At 39.1% G+C, this 17167-nt stretch overlaps 1 long non-coding RNA gene across 8 annotated transcripts in view; it reads left to right on the top strand.

The window, feature by feature from the left end:
- LOC109548741 (uncharacterized) overlaps window positions 1-17167 on the top strand; it is a 410920-nt gene that overhangs the window by 260653 nt on the left and 133100 nt on the right. For all 8 annotated transcript variants that reach the window (XR_012331917.1, XR_012331916.1, XR_012331920.1 and 5 more), the window contains one exon: window positions 10399-10500. This is a non-coding gene — a long non-coding RNA (uncharacterized lncRNA). The remainder of the gene's footprint in view (window positions 1-10398; window positions 10501-17167) is intronic.

Here is a 17167-nt window from a genome sequence, read left to right as displayed (position 1 = left end):
CAAGAGTGTTCCCTTTTCTCCACACCCTCTCCAGCATTTATTGTTTGTAGATTTTTTGATGATGGCCATTCTGACTGGTGTGAGGTGACACCTCATTGTAGATTTGATTTGCATTTCTTTAATGATTAGTGATGTTGAGCAACCTTTCATGTATTTGTTGGCAATCTGTATATCTTCTTTGGAGAACTGTCTATTTAGGTCTTCGGCCCATTTTTGTATTGGGTTGTTTTTTTGGTATTGAGCTGCATGAGCTGCTTGTATGTTTTGGAAATTAATCCTTTGTCGGTTGCTTCGTCAGCAAATGCTTTCTCCCATTCTGAGGGTTGTCTTTTAGTCTTGTTTATGGTTTCCTTTGCTGTGCAAAAGCTTTTAAGTTTCATTAGGTCCCATTTGTTTATTTATGTTTTTATTTCCATTTCTGTAGGAGGTGGGTCAAAAGGATCTTGCTGTGATTTGTGTCATGGAGTGTTCTGCCTATGTTCTCCTCTAAGAGTTTTATAGTGTCTGGCCTTATATTTAGGCCTGTAATCCATTTTGAATTAATTTTTGTGTATGGTATTAGAGAGTGTTCTAATTTCATTTTTTTACATGTAGCTGTCCAGTTTTCCCAACACCACTTATTGAAGAGGCTGTCTTTTCTCCACTGTATGTTCTTGCCTCCTTTGTGGTAAATTAGGTGCCCATATGTGCGTGGGTTTATCTCTGGGCATTCTGTCCTGTTCCATTGATCTATATTTCTGTTTTTGTGCCAGTACCATACTGTCTGGATTATGGTAGGTTTCTAGTATAGTCTGAAGTCAGGAAACATGATTCTTCCAGCTCCATTTTTCTTTCTCCAGGTTGCTTTAGATATTTGGGGTCTTTTGTGTTTCCATACAAATTGTGAACTTTTTTGTTCTAGTTATGTGAAAAACGCCATTGGTAATTTGATAGGGATTGCATTGAATCTGTAGATTGCTTTGGATAATATAGTCATTTTCACAATGTTGTTTCTTCCAATCCATGAACATGGTATATCTCTCCATCTGTTTGTATCATCTTTAATTTCTTTCTTCAGTGTCTTATAGTTTTCTGCATACAGGTCTTTTGTCTCCTTAGGTAGGTTTATTTCTAGGTATTCTTTTTGTTGCAATGATGAATGGGAGTGTTTCCTTAATTTCTCTTTCAGATTTTTCATCGTTAGTGTATAGGAATGCAAGAGATTTCTGTGCATTAATTTTGTATCCTGCTACTGTAGCAAATTCATTGATTAGCTCTAGTAGTCTTCTGGTAGCATCTTTAGGATTCTCTATGTATAGTATCATGTCATCTTCAAACAGTGACAGTTGTACATCTTCTTTTCCAATTTGGATTCCTTTTATATATTTCTTTTTCTTCTTTGATTGCTCTGGCTAAAACTTCCCAAACTACGTTGAATAATAGTGGTGAGAGTGGGCAACCTTGTCTTGTTCCTGATCTTAGTAAAAATGGTATCAGTTTTTCACCATTGAGAACGATGTTGGCTGTGGATTTGTCATATATGACCTTTATTATGTTGAGGTAAGTTCCCTCTATGCCTACTTTCTGGAGGGTTTTTACCATAAATGGGTGTTGAATTTTGTCGAAAACTTTGTCTGCATCATTGAGATGATCATATGGTTTTTCTCTTTCAATTTGTTAATATGGTGTGTCACATTCATTGATTTGCATATGTTGAAGAATCCTTGCAATCCTGGGATAAATCCCACTTGATTATGGTATATGACCCTTTTAATGTGCTGTTGGATTCTGCTTGCTAGTATTTTCCTGAGGATTTTTGCAGCTATGTTCATCAGTGTTATTGGCCTGTAGTTTTCTTTTTTTGTGGCATCTTTGTCCGGTTTTGTTATCAGGGTTATGGTGGCCATAGAATGAGTTTGGGAGTGTCCCGCCCTCTGCTATATTTTGGAAGAGTTTAAGAAGGATAGGGGTTAGCTCTTCTCTAAATGTTCTATAGAATTCGCCTGTGAAGCCATCTGGTCCTATGCTTTTGTTTGTTGGAAGATTTTTAATCACAGTTTCAATTTCAGTGCTTGTGATTGGTCTGTTTATATTCTCTATTTTTTCCTGGTTCAGTCTCGGAAGGTTGTGCTTTTCTAAGAATTTGTCCATTTCTTCCAGGTTGTTCATTTTACTGCATATAGTTGATTGTAGTAGTCTCTCATGATCCTTTGGATTTATGCAGTTTCAGTTGTTACTTCTTTTTCATTTCTAATTCTGTTGATTTGAGTCTTCTCCCTTTTTTTCTTGATAAGTCTGGCTAATGGTTTATCAATTTTGTTTATCTTCTCAAAGAACCAGCTTTTAGTTTTATTGATCTTTGCAATTGTTTCCTTCATTTCTTTTTCATTTATTTCTGATCTGATGTGATCTTTATGATTTCTTTCCTTCTGCTAACTTTAGGGTTTTTTTGTTCTTCTTTCTCTAATTGCTTTAGATGTAAGGTTAGGTTGTTTATTTGAGATGTTTCTTGTTTCTTGAGGTAGGATTTTATTGCTATAAACGTCCCTCTTAAAACTACTTTTACTGCATCCCATAGGTTTTGGGTCATCGTGTTTTCACCGTCATTTTTTTCTAGGTATTTTTTGATTTCCTCTTTGATTTCTTCAGTGATCTCTTGGTTATTTAGTAGTGTGTTGTTAGGCCTCCATGTGTTTGTATTTTATACAGTTTTTTTTCCTGTAATTGATATCTAGTCTCATAGCGTTGTGGTTGGAAAAGATAATTCATATGATTTCAATTTTCTTAAATTTACCAAGGTTGATTTGTGACCCAAGATATGATCTATCCTGGAGAATGTTCCATGAGCACTGAGAAAAAAGTGTATTCTGTTGTTTTCGGATGGAATGTCCTATAAATATTAATTAAGTCCATCTTGTTTAATATGTCATTTAAAGCCTGTGATTTCTTATTTATTTTCATTTTGGATGATCTATCTCTTCATGAAAGTGGGGTGTTAAATTCCCCTACTATGACTGTGTTACTGTCAATTTCACCTTTTATGGCTGTTAACATTTGCCTTATGTATTGAGGTGCTCCTATGTTGAGTGCATAAATATTTACAATTTTTATATCTTCTTCTTGGATTGACCCTTTGGTCATTATGTAGTGTTCTTCTTTGTCTCTTGTAATAGTCTTTATTTTAAAGTGTATTTTATCTGATATCAGAATTGCTACTTCAGCTTTCTTTTGATTTCCATTTGCATGGAATATCTTTTTCCATCCCCTCACTTTCAGTCTGTATGTGTCCCTAGGTCTGAAGTAGGTCTCTTGTAGACAACATATATACAGGTCTTGTTTTTGTATCCACTCCGCCAGTCAGTGTCTTTTGGTTGGAGCATTTAATCCATTTACATTTAAGGTAATTATTGATATGTATGTTCCTATTCCCATTTTCTTAATTGTTTTGGGTTTGTTATTGTAGGTCTTTTCTTTCTCTTGTGTTTCCTGCCTAGAGAAGTTCCTTTAGCATTTGTTGTAAAGCTGGTTTGGTGGTGCTGAATTCTCTTAACTTTTGCTTGTCTGTAAAGGTTTTAATTTCGCCATTGAATCTGAATGAGATCCTTGCTGGGTAGAGTAATCTTGGTTTTAGGTTTTTCCCTTTCATCACTTTAAATATGTCCTGCCAGTCCCTTCTGGCTTGCAGAGTTTCTGCTGAAAAATCAGCTGTTAACCTTTTGGGGGATTCCCTTGTATGTTATTTGTTGCTTTTCCCTTGCTGATTTCAATATTTTTTCTTTGTATTTAATTTTTGATAGTTTGATTAATATGTGTCTTGACGTGTTTCTCTTTGGGTTATCCTGTATTGTACTCTCTGTGTTTCTTGGACTTGATTGACTATTTCCTTTCCCATGTTTGGGAAGTTTTTGACTATAATCTTTTCAAATATTTTCTCAGACCCTTTCTTTTTCTCTTCTGTTTCTGGGATATCTATAATTCGAATGTTGATGCTTGTAATGTTGCCCAGAGGTCTCTGAGACTGTCCTCAATTCTTTTCATTCTTTTTTCTTCATTCTGCTCCCTGGCAGTTATTTCCACCATTTTATGTTCTAGCTCACTTACCCGTTCTTCATCCTCAGTTATTGTGTTATTGATTCCTTCTAGAGTATTTTTAGTTTCAGTAATTTTGTTGTTCATCACTGTTTGTTTGCTCTTCAGTTCTTCTAGATCCTTGTTAAATGTTTCTTGTGTTTTCTCAATTCTGTTTCCGAGATTTTGGATCATCTTTACTAGCATTACTTTGAATTCTTTTTCAGGTAGGTTGCCTATTTCGTCTTCATGTATTTCGTCTTGTAGGTTTTTACCTTGCTCCTTAGTCTGTAACAAATTTTTTTGTCATTTCCTTTTTTTTTTTTTTTTTTGATGGGTTGTGCTGTATTCCTGTGTTACTGATTGTTAGGACTGAGACTTTCAGCACTGGAGTTTGTAGGCACTTGGATAGAGCTGGGTTTTGGTGCTGAGATGAGGATCTCCGGGAGGCCTCACTCTGACTGATATCCCCTGGGGTCTGAGGTTCTGTGTTAGTCCAGTGGTTCAGACTTAGAGCTCCCACCACAGGAGCTTGGGCCCGATATCTGGCCTGGGAAACAAGATCCTGCAAGCTTTGTGGTGTGGTAAAAAAAAAAAGAAGAAAGAAATAAAAAAGGGAGCAGTACAATATCAAAGGATAAAAAACATAATAAAATTAGAAAGATAAAAAACATATTAGGAAAAATAAAACTATAATTGAAACAGCTGCAACAAGGCAAAATAAAACCACAACAGAAAATAGAAAAAAAAGGGGGGGGGGGGCAACAAGCCAAAAGGAGAGATCACTAACAAAGTATAAAGAATAAAGTAAAATTAGAAAAATAAAGATTTATTAGCTCTAATAAATAAAAATTTATTCTAATAAATATTTATTAGATTTATTTTTTTTTAAATAAAAATATAAAAGAGTCAACAACTGTGAATCAAGGTAAAACAGAACCTCAATCTAAAAGAGGTAAAAAGAAAAGAAGAAAAAAAAAAAGCCTTGGCTGTGGGTGTGGAGTTTAGACAGGGGGTGGACCTTAGGCAGGGGTGGGGTTTAGGGTGGGGCGGGACCTATGCGGGTGGGGGTGACGTTTGCCCGTGGGATGGGGCATCTACTTAGGACCTGCCCCGAAGGGGAGAGGCAGCACTTCGAAAGGAGGGCTTCTGTGGTGTGCACTTCTGGAGTTTGGACGTAGGGCCCTGGGTGAGGGTGTGTGGGTGGGCCTTAGGCCCAGCTCACTGGAGGGGGTCTCTGAGTATAGAGGTAGGGCCCCGGGTGTGGGTGTAGTGGCAGGGCTTGGGTTTTGTGTGGCAGGAGGGAGACTCCGAGGGCAGAGAATGACGCCGGGGAGCCCAACAGGCTCCCTGGTGCCTAAGTGGACAGGGAAGGCACTGGCCCCGTTCCCTTTTGTTCCTTCGCACCCCTCCCTCACCGTCTCCCCTAGGGTCTCCCCTGTCCCCGCTGGACCCCTAACCGTGCGTGGGTCCCTCTGGGTGTAGGAACTCCTCCCCTCCCCCAGCCACCCCTCAGGGGTGCCCTCCAGGAGGCCCAGCCTTTACTTTTACTCCTCCCCTTCCCTCCCTCCCACTTCCTCAGGACCTGCACGGCTGGAGGATCCTCGGTGGGCAGAGGATCAGGCCCGGGATCTCAGCAGGTTCCTGGGGGCCCAAGTGGGCAGGGGAAACCTGGCCACGCTCCCTTTTGATCCTTTTCCCTCCCACTGGTTCCCCAATTTCCCGCTTCGGGCATGGGATCCCTTCTGCCCCCCTCCCCCCACAGCTGCCCCTCAGGGGCGCTGGTCCTGTTCCACCTCTGCTTCTCCTCCCCCTTCACTCCCCCCACGCCCCATGCCCTACCTCCTCGCTGGGGGTTCCTTCTGTTCCCTTAGGTGTCCGTGGTCCCCCACGGTGCCTGGCAGGTGCCCTAGTTGTGAGGAGACGCGAGTTCCATGTCCTCCTAGTGTGCCATCTTGACTCCACCCCCTTGGTTATAATTATTTAAGTTGAAAAATTGTAAGACTTATTTAAGAAGGGTTAGTTTATAGGGAAACTTTACAAATAAGAATAAAAAGTAACTTTAAAACCTAACTCTCATGCTGCATTTTTATAAGGAAAAATTTCTGACTTCTCCTTTGGGTCTTGCCTTTTTGAAAAATTAAAACTTAACACAGTGGCTTCATTACCTTGGCTCGTTATGTCAATGGAGAATAGCTATGCAGGATGGGAAAGTAAAATCACATTGAAGGACATACTCAGTTCAGTATACAGCACCTATGCCTGCACCAGTAATGATATATCTCAAAATATTTTTGCAGCATATGTTATCAAATTATTCTTCAGTGTCACATGAATTACCCCCTTCTCTCTAAAAATGCACTTCCCCCCCCCAAAAAAAATGAGCATGGGAAATAGTCATCCTTCACTGGCATGGGTTTTGACAAGAATTTTCATTATTATAGTCAAAAAATATTTGTTGAGAACCTGTTCTGAGCTGGAAATACAGATGGAAAACTAATTATGTTTTTATTTTAACTGAATGATACTAAGCTAAACCCTGCTGGTAGATTGAGGGGCACAGAGAAGACATAGTGGGGGATGTACTGAAGCTCTCAGATTCCAAGGTCTGAATAAATTCAGAATATTCAAGCTTTAACAGTACCACCTAAAGCAGCTACCCAAAATGCCTAATTCAACTCACAGCAACAAAAATTTATTAATTCTTCAAAAGAAAAAGTGAATGTTTTTTTGCCTAATGTTCATAAAGTTTCACAGTGGGTTTTTTGTTCGTTTTGTTCTGTTTTGATTTGTTTTATAGGTCAAGGAATGTGTTTGGGATTTTTCAGACAGAGTGGCAGTTCTCCAGTCTTTAATTCTCTGTTTTGAAATAAGAAAATTGCCTCCATATTACTATCAAACACGGAGCAAGATCATCTCTGTGTTGATAGAAATAGTTACTCAGCAAAGGTCACACCTGCCTGAAACCACTGTGCAGGTATCTGAAAGGGCACTCACTCGGGGCTGAGGAAGCCCCAGCCATCCTCCCATTAGCGAGATCATCAGCCTGCTCTCAGAGGGAGCTTTCTTCCTCGAAGAAACAGGCCTAATGTTTTCTAGTTGGAACACTTCACAGAGAGCCAGGGCTTCTGGCTTCTATTCCCAGCTGCACCATCAGATCATAGAGTGACACGTCTCTGTGTGATGTGGAGATGATTACCCTTGTGCAGGGAAGGGTTAGGATTCATGGTAAATGTTTACTGTGAGCATCTTGCCTGAAAGGTGTTGCATGCTCTTTGAGAGAGGAAGGTTACTGCATGATGTCATTGCTTCCAACATATGCTCAGATGTTAAAAAAAAAAAAGAAGGGAGGTTAACGAAAGCAATACTGTTGTCTTGGAGGGTGTTTCAGGGATTGTAGGAGGGATGCACAGATAAGTAGGTGGCAAGTTGTTTTCCTACCATAAAGCACAACTTTTGCATCATGTCACTCTGACAAGTGGAATTTAAAAGATATTTCCAGCAAGGTGTACACTGGAAATGTTTGATGAAAGAACATAGGGAAGTGATTGGGGACCAGGAAATATGGACTTGATTTGAACCTTTGGATGAAAATCCTCTTTTCTGGTTTGTTTTCATGACTTGTAATATTACAGTGATGACATTTGCATTCTCCAGCTCAGGATTAGCTAGAGAGGAAGTAAGGGCTCAATTGCTTTAGTGAGCACATAAACCATGACCTCTCCTGGAAGATAATTGTAATTAAGGGATAGTAAACCCTCAGTCTATTTTCTTCTCAACATGGGTAACAGAATTATACACAATTGTGACATTTGCCTGAATACGAAGAGGAAATTTTTCTTCATCATCCTCTGCATTCTGGTTTTGGGTTGAAAGAAATCATAATTTTCACAGGGTGATGTCAGATCCATTCCCACAACAGAGATTAGACAATACCACAAACACAGATTTATGGTTTCATAGGAGAAGTCTCCTGTTTTCAAACATTTATCTTTAACAATAGGCTACTGACAGGGAGGGAAGGCCACCAGTTGCATATGAAAGGTATGGTATTCTGTTGTCAGTGATGAACACAGACACTGGTTGCTTCTGTTGTCCCTGCTCCCACTCATGACCCCCGTTTCTCCAGCATATTTAACATCAGCCATTATAGATTTAGCACACAGAAGATCAGTGGCATCACAGCTCATTTATGTAAGAGAATTATCAAACGTTCATCACTGTCAACAGTAAAAATATGATAAAATACCTTCTGTTTCTATCAAGGTAATTTCTATTTTCAAGGACTAAAGGAATCTTTTAAAAAATATTCAGTAGTTGAGGAAGCTGAAAGAAAACATTACTTCACTTTCCTCCTCTCTAAAAAGATGACGACTAAAACACCAAAACTTCTTCTAGGTTTAAAATTATTCCATTTTACAATTTTTTAACTTGCTAAAAGTTTCAGATTCTCTAATAGTATCATGACGCTGCACTTAGTAATTTCAGAATAATGGCTTAAAAAAAAAACTACTACCCCCATCTCAGCATTTTATGGCCATTTATTGCTTTTTCCTTTGTTTCTTTAAATACTGTCTTGTTCCAGAAAAGACTTAAGGGGATTTGTAAGTATGTTCACAGTATAGTAAGATGAAATAAATATGTGATAAAAGTAAGGCAAAGAAAAACTAAGGGATGCAGTTAGAGTGAGGATAGTGTTAACACTTATATAAAGTTCACTCCATTTCCCAGAGATGAGTGATTTGGATCTCCACTTTCCAAAACCCAAATGAAACGGGGAAATAGTGCCAATTATAGATTTTATTTTCCCTAAAGCAGTAGTTCTCAAAATGTCATCTGAATACACCTAAGTGTCCCTTAGATCCTTCAGGGGCTGCAAAGTGAAATTATTTTCATAATAAAACAAAAACATTATTTGCCTTTTCTATCTTATTCTCTCTTGATCACATGGTGGAATTTTTTCCAAAGACCACATGACCATCATTCTGATGGTGCCATTACTTTTAAGGCTAATGGAATGTGTGCTTGTATATGCTTGCATTTTTAAATTTTTTGTTTCAATTCCTAATGTGGTAGATATTCATAGATACATTCCACATAAACAAAAGCACTTTGGGGGCCTCAATCATTTTTAAGAGTGTGAAAGAGTCCTCTTCTAAAATATGAACAACTTTGTTTCTTTTCACTTTCCTTATATTAAAACCTGAAAATTGTCATTCACAGAAATTTAATGTTAGTTATTCTATCTGATCATGGGCAAATGAATAACTTTCTATCTGATCATGGGCAAATGAATAACTGAGCCATGGCTCAGCGGCCATGGCTCATGGGTCCAGCCACTACGCGGTATGTGGGATCTTCCCGGACCGGGGCACGAACCCGTGTCCCCTGCATCGGCAGGCAGACTCTCAACCACTGCGCCACCAGGGAAGCCCTGGCCTCTTATTTTGAGGGTATTGGTCAAAGCTCCTTTGAGGAACTGTTGAAAGCCATGAACCCTCTCAACTAAATACAACAACAGAAACACAGAATTTTAATGTCTTCAAATTGCTTTAAAATACAGTTTTAAGGTAAATTTGGGTAATAAGATACAGAGAAGCTTAATGAATAGTGGTTCCTTTTTATCCCCTCTCTTGGCATCTTTGTTTCTCCGCAGAGTATAAATTAAGGTAAAGTATTTCTAGTTATACTGTAACTCATTCTACACCAGAAAGGAATATTGTTTCTGGTCATGTTGATGAATGGAAGGTTTTATAAGCTCAGCTTTCCTTCCTTAGATCCTAAAGATAATAACCTCAACTACATAGCATAAATCTATTTCCTTGGAATATTCTGATGATCTCAAAAATAGAAATGCTGAAATCTCATAGATTTAAAAAACTTGGCTACATGCAGCTAGGTGAGCTGATATAGGACTGTACAGACTCTCATTAGGACTGTTTACTTCCAACTACAGCTTCTGAATTTGCTAGCGTGTATTTATTGAGTGCCTCCCATAATATAGACCTGGGCACTATAGGGACTGTTTTAGTACAGTATGACATTCGGCTGAGACTCAACTAATGCATAAGATGTAATTCATTTATGAATAGACATTTTTTTTTATGTGGCAGATAGTGTAACATGATCAAGCAGAATGGTTAAAAAGAATGTTTCTAAATTCAGAAATCTTGGTGGGTGATAACATTTATTGGCTGTATGACTTGAGCAAATACTTTAATCTGGTCTGTTGAACTGGCATAAAGAGCGTTCCTGATACATAGAGTTATTGTGAGAATTAAATTTAGTAATGCATATAAAGTACAGAGGAGTGTGTGTCATATAACAAGTGCTCAATAAATGTTATTACAGAAAGTGCTGTGCGATGTGATGCAATGAAAAACGCAATATGAATTTGGAGAAGGAAAGGATCACCAGAGGTCAGAAGGGTCTAAGGGAGAGTTCATGAAAGAGGTAAGACTTCAGCTGTGGGGCTACTAAGTGGAGTGGGGAGTTATAAAGTTCTTGGTGCACCATAAATTTAAAATCTAATGGAGGAGAGAGGATCAGCCCCAATACGTATAAGCACAAGTGTCAGAAACATGGAAAGAATGCTTAGGTCTCTAGAGATACACATAGAAGTGCTAAAACACAGGCAAGTGAAAAGGATAAAGAGTGGGTGTGAGTTATTAAAATGACTGGAATACAGCTAAGTATATTGCACCACTTATGGGACCATACTATTCCATTCATCCCTCCCAAATTAAATTTCACTTTTCTCGGAGGAATCTTTTGTGGTTAATGGTTCCAAAGGGAGGAGTTATCTTTTATTTTATTTAGTTCTGAGCAAACACACCTTATACACACACAAAATACACCCACATGCACACCCACACCACAAAAACGAAGCACCAGAACTCTATGTGCCTTTTAGACATTTATACTTTTTGTCTCTTCATTCAACAAATTTTAAAAAATATGGAAGGAATTTTGGAAAAGGCTCACAAGTACCTGTTAATGGGAACAGATATTTCTGTAGAAAATTTTCAAGGCTATTCTAAAGTAATGGCTTTGCCGATTTTTTTAATGGTCATGATGTATCCTGGCTTTGTTAGTACACTCTTCCTGATTAAGAGCCCCCATTACTCTAATTAAAATAACACCATCTGGTTTTAATACTGCACAGTAACTCTTCTACTCCTTAATCCCAGGGCTGAAACAACATTCAGTCTGGACCAAGCAGAGGTTATGCGGTATTAGTTTACTTCTGTTATAATTTATGGATTTGTTGGTGGAGGATCCTGAGAGATAGTGGTGCTGGAGATTTTTAAAAGTAGGTAGAGGATCCAGAAGAAAGAACAACATACTAGAATTGTGTGCATACATGCTAGATTCTCCTTTCAAAATGGCTACTTCAGGTTCTAGAGAGAAGACCTTTTTGAAGAGATAGCATTGAATGGACCTCTATGAAGTAAGGCAGCAAGCCATGTGAACTTCAGGTGGGAGTGTGGCTATGGAAACTACACTAGGCAAAAGGACTGAAGGAATGGTGGGTTTGATGAGAACAACCTTGGTGAGTTCAAGGAATAGGAAAAAACAATAAGCTTGGCTGGAGTGGAGTGCGAGAAGGGGAGAGAGATGGGAGACAAGGTCAAGAAGATAGGCAGAGGCCAGACCATGTTGGATTTAGAGGCTCTTCTGAGGGTAATGAGAGACTGGAGTATTTGTAGCAGAGAAATGTGTGATATTTCATTTTTTTTCTAGATATACAACAAGAAAAGATCCCAAGCTCAATTAAAAAAATAGCAACTGATACGCAGATGTGAGAGTGGTGGGAATTGAAAAGAGTAAGACTCCAGCTCCCCTAGGCTGTAATCAATTGCTGCTAGGCAGAAATGCAGGCCCAGCATTTTCCTATAGTTCAGGGTGTTTATGCTTTGTTTTGTTTTTCAGGAGAATCTAGAAGTCCAGATTTTTTTGGCAGGGAGGGCGGTGGGTGGAGATAATGTAGTTTTTATTTTATACTACTATTGCTTTAATATTTTTACACAAAAAATTACTTGTAAAGGCACAGCGTATGAATAATGAATACTCCTTTTACATACCATTAGCAATTAGGTTTTCAGATAAGTTAGCTGTCATATTGAAAAGAGCACAGATATCAGATTATGGGATGCTAAGCAGATAAGAATAAATGCTGGACACATCTTCAAAAAACATTAGTGATTCAGCGGGTTGTCCTGGAAACATAAGGAGTAACAGAGTGAAAGAGGAAGGAAACAACCCTAACCAACAGGGACCTACTGTATAGCACAGGGAACTCTGCTCAGTATTTTGTAATAAACTAAATGGGAAAATAACCTAAAAAAAGTAGATTCATGTATATGTATAACTGAATCACTTTGCTGTACGCCTGAAACTAACACAACATTGTTAATCAATTATACCACAATATAAAATTTTACAAAGGTATGTTTAATTAAAAAGTCAAGCTGTATCACATGTAGATGGAGTGAGAATTCTGCAAAAAGTTTTTTAAAAATTAAATTGATGGGGGCTTCCCTGGTGGCGCAGTGGTTGAGAGTCCGCCTGCCGATGCAGGGCACACGGGTTCGTGCCCTGGTCCGGGAAGATCCCACATGCCGCAGAGCGACTTGGGCCCGTGAGCCATGGCCGCTGAGCCTGCGCGTCCAGAGCCTGTGCTCAGCAATGGGAGAGGCCCGCGTACCGCAAAAAAAAAAAAAAATTAAATTTATGTATAATGTGCTAGAAGTCCAGGTCTTTACGTAAAAACTTTCTATTTTCTAAATGCTAGCAAATAATACACATTTTCCTAAAATCAGTATACAAGCCAGTGTGCTAGATACAAGTGGTTAGTAGACAACAGTAAACAAACTTGGAAGCCAAATGAAGCCCTGGCCTTGAGGATTCACCATCTTTATGATGTTATTTCTTAGCTTTAATAGACTATGAGGGAGAACAGTGAAAAGGAAAAGCAGATTAACATTTAGACCTAGGTCAGGTGTCAGTCAGGGTCCTGGCAGGAAGCAGGTGGCAGACAGAGACAGGTCATTGAGTAGAGATTGATGAAGTACTATTTATAATAGTGTGGGCAGTGTTAGGAAAAAGCAACAAGGAACATTAATGTGCTCAGGGCTAGGATCAGCATGAGTCAACATCGCTATGCCTGAAGGAGTCGTTCTTGAAACCTGGAGAGGAGTTAGGAAAAGGATGCTCATCCCTGCCTGTGGCTTTTGGTTGAGGAATACAGCCACTACCAGACTCTGCCACGTCAGGGCAAGAGCCAAGAGGAGATATATGAGCCTCCTATTCTCATTCCCAGACCTTCCTCAGGTGTCTCCCAATGGCCAAACCCAGAAAGGAGCTAGAGATTTAGGGAGCCCACTGACTGCAGTTGATGTTGGTCAATCTTGTGGGACACAGGAGGACCAAGACCATCTAGCAGTCAGGCACTGCTTTTAAAAAGTGATTTCAAGTACTTTACAACCTTTGATAATTATATCAATCCAATAAGCAATAAAGAGCTTGCCAGCTTAAGATATTTTTGAAGTTGTGGCTTCTTTGAAGACTAGCCAATTGTCATTATACACAGTCTTTTATTACCTGACCCTGATTCTTCAAGTTTTTGCTTTTATTCGAGGAAAGAAATGCTTCTCAAGAGTAAGCATTTCATATTCTGGTGAAAATTACTCATCCAGCCCAGGGTTTTTAAGAAAACAAAATCTGAATTCACAGTCAGCCTTACTTTCCTATTTAAGGAGCCAAACATAATGAATGAATGAATGAATGGAGGGAGGGAGGGAGGGAGTGAAGGCAGGCATCTGTGAAGCACTGTTTATAATACAAGAAATCACCATTCTCCCAGAAGCTGTTAAATTCTCTAGGCCATACTAGGCAAAGAAACAAAAAACTGTAGTAATATTTTAAAAGAATACATAAAAGAACTTGGCCCACAAGTAAAGCACAGGTGTCAAGTCAAAGCGTATTGGAAATAGTTTGGGCAGATCACCTTCACTTCCTCTAGCCCCCAACCCAGTGACGTTGGCAAGTCATTTGGTTCAGTTTGTATTTCCATTTCCCTGACAGATGATTAGACCTTCTTTGAATATATGCAGTCAAAGACTGATTAACACATTTGTATCATGTTTAGTAATTCTGTATATTATCTAAATAGAGATAATGTTTTGGTATAAGGGAAATAGAGTATAAGCTCAGCGGAATCTTAAACTGAGTTTTTTACAAAATAGCAATATGTTCAAAGAAGTGATGATTAATTTTCTGATATGAATTATGTTTCACAGCAGAGTGTGAGGTGAGGTGGGATGGAGATTCAATCACTATTTTAATGTGTTAGTCATACCAAAGCTAATTTCAGCCATATATTCTCCAAATCCTGCTTTGAAAAATCCCATTCCTGCTTTCCATTCTTATGGTGAAATTTTGAACATTTAAATTACCTTTCAGTTGTCCACCTATCAAATGATAGATCATTTATTTGTAAACTTTATAAACTGTTACATAGCCATAAGCTGTTCTTGGTGACATTGTCCAAAATACTAGACAGATTTGTCCCCTGAAGAGAAGTCAGTGGGAAGGAATATCTGCTGGGGAGAAAATGATATATTCTCCAATTAGCCCAAATTCCAGCACTGACTACTATGATTTCAGGGGACATAAGGAAGCTGCTTTAGGAAGTACCCAGCAAATCTTGGAGTGAAGAAATGGTTATGAAAGACATCCTTTAGCATCAGCGCTGATACTTAAGAGCTCTGTGACAGTAGGCAAGCCACAGAACCCCCCATAATCCTGAAGGGGTCATTATTTCCAAATGGAGGCAGCACAGGCTCATTGATAAGAGTGCAGAGTCTGGCATCAGAGAGTCAGAGTCTCAAATCTTGGTTCCACCCCTCTTTGCTGTAGAGTGGTTGCACACTACAACCACTGTGACGATGGAGACACATCACTAATCCAGAGCCTGATCCATACTCAACGTTCAGAAGAGACCGGAGTTGCAAGCATATTGCAAGGAATCAAGCGTAGTAACACGTGATGACATTTCTGAAGCAAAGTAAGAAGTGCTACGTAAATAATAACGATTTTTATCATCACTATCGCTTATGTTTCCTATGGGAGAATCCTTATGAACGCTCTTCTTTGCCAATTGACGATGAGATAATAGCTGGATTCTCAGTAAGATGACCCGAAGCATGAGAAAGGAATGTTGGACTAGCACAATGTTCTTTTTGGGTAGTCTCTTCAAATCATTGTTTTTTCTGTGAAGGCCCCACCCATAACAGCCAGTTTTCACCCAGTCAGTCCTTCTCTTCAGGGGCTCCTTTGACTTGTTTCAAGGCTACCAAAACAAAAGTTTTTCCAAGGAAAGTTCACATATCTCCTGCTCCCTGAACATTTTCTTGAATTGCCTCTGCCTGTCTCTTTCTTCCATGTGGTCACTCTCTTCAGCCTATCCCACTCTTAACACTGAGTAGGTTTTTTCCCTGGTTTTTCCCTGTTAAATAACAGATACCCACTCTGGTCTGTAACCTTAAAACAGTGTTTTGAGCGACTTCACACTCATTTACGAAATAAATACTGTTTTCAAGGGTTTTTTTTGTTTTTTTTACAACTTTTATTTTAAGGAAAGTTTGCACAGCATCCCCAATTTTGTCCTTAGCTAACGTTGATTTTTAGCAGTCCCAAACTGAAGTCCATAATGTATTGGGGTGTTTACTCCCCATAGAGAACACAAGATCCCTTGAAATGTAAAATACACAGTTTTGCTATGTATTCCTCTCAGGCATTATAGAAGGCAGCATCACTATATTTGGGTCTTAGAAAGTTATAAGACGTGGACGTATGTTAAATAGCTTGAATGTTTGTATGAAATTTCCATAGACATTGCTTAGTCTTCCTGTTATCTAAATAAGCTTTAAAAGTGATGGCATACAATTGGGCACAGAATACATAGCTATTGGAACAGGCAAAAAACACAGCTGCCAGGAGCAATAGGCAAGGTAAAGAAAGAAATGGAAGATGAAATGATCTCCATTTCAAAGTCTGCCTGCAAAGCTTACGCAGGACGTAGAATATTTTATATGCACTTGCTGATCTGATGTTCTCCATCTGTTACGAGGCCCTGGAGGCTGACTGGCCATTAAACACAGAATGATGACTGGTGTAGCAGGTGCAGTGAAGTGGGAAGGTGTGGAACAAATAAAACAAGTTCATGACATCTGTAAGAAATGTCGACCCCCAGGACATTTTAAAAGGTCGTGTACTGTGGTATTCATGACGTATGTGTGAGACGTGTGATGGCAAGTTTATTTCTCATGAAAGCACTTCAATTACTTGCATATTGTTATTTCTTTAGAATCCCCAGGTCCTATACTATACAACTACTTAAGACCCAAAGAGAACTGTGACTTGCTTTGACAAATGGCCCTTTAATGCAGTGCATTGGCCCAGTGTCAACAGGAGTGTTGCCTCAGCTGCACCCTTTGCTAAAATAGTTTTGTAAGCCTACTGCTGTGAGTCAACTCTTCTCTTCCTGTAAGTTCTCCTTGGCACCCTTTGACTTCTGCATCGAATTGGAGCTTCTTGTTAGCACCCTTTAGGATTCCCAGCGTGCCTCTCGATGCATCTCTTTCTTATACTCTCTCTCCTCAGTCTCTGGCTCCTGTTGATTCCCTTTTCTAAATCTTCCCGATGCCCCCTCATTCTTCCATTTGTCTGCAACTGCTTCCTTTAGTGCATCCAACAAGTCCTCTCTTTTTGTTGATGCAATCCCTCCTTCATATAATTTTTTCTTAAGTTCTCAAGATGGCTGGTGAGAAACTTACAGAGGGCAGTTTTCTAAAGAATTGTCAGTATTCTACTGAGGGAAATTCTTTCTTGACGACAACGGCACTGTACAGGAAAGAGGTGGTTTTTTTAAACCTTTCTTTTCTCATCAATAATTTCTCTATGTTTTTGATCCTCACGTGAAGCTAAAGATGTTTACTCTTTCTCTCACAATCCTCATCCAGTTCAGCAGCATATCCAGTTGCCTCTACCTCTAGCATATCCTAAGTCCGATATCTGCCAGGATCTCTACCTTCCCTCACCAGTTAAGTCACCAGCA

The sequence above is a fragment of the Tursiops truncatus genome, chromosome 5 (genome assembly GCF_011762595.2).
Source record: "Tursiops truncatus isolate mTurTru1 chromosome 5, mTurTru1.mat.Y, whole genome shotgun sequence".
Classification (NCBI taxonomy): Eukaryota; Metazoa; Chordata; class Mammalia; order Artiodactyla; family Delphinidae; genus Tursiops; species Tursiops truncatus.
The sequence above is the reverse complement of the archived record's forward strand: the minus strand, read 5'-3'. Positions and strand labels throughout refer to the sequence as shown.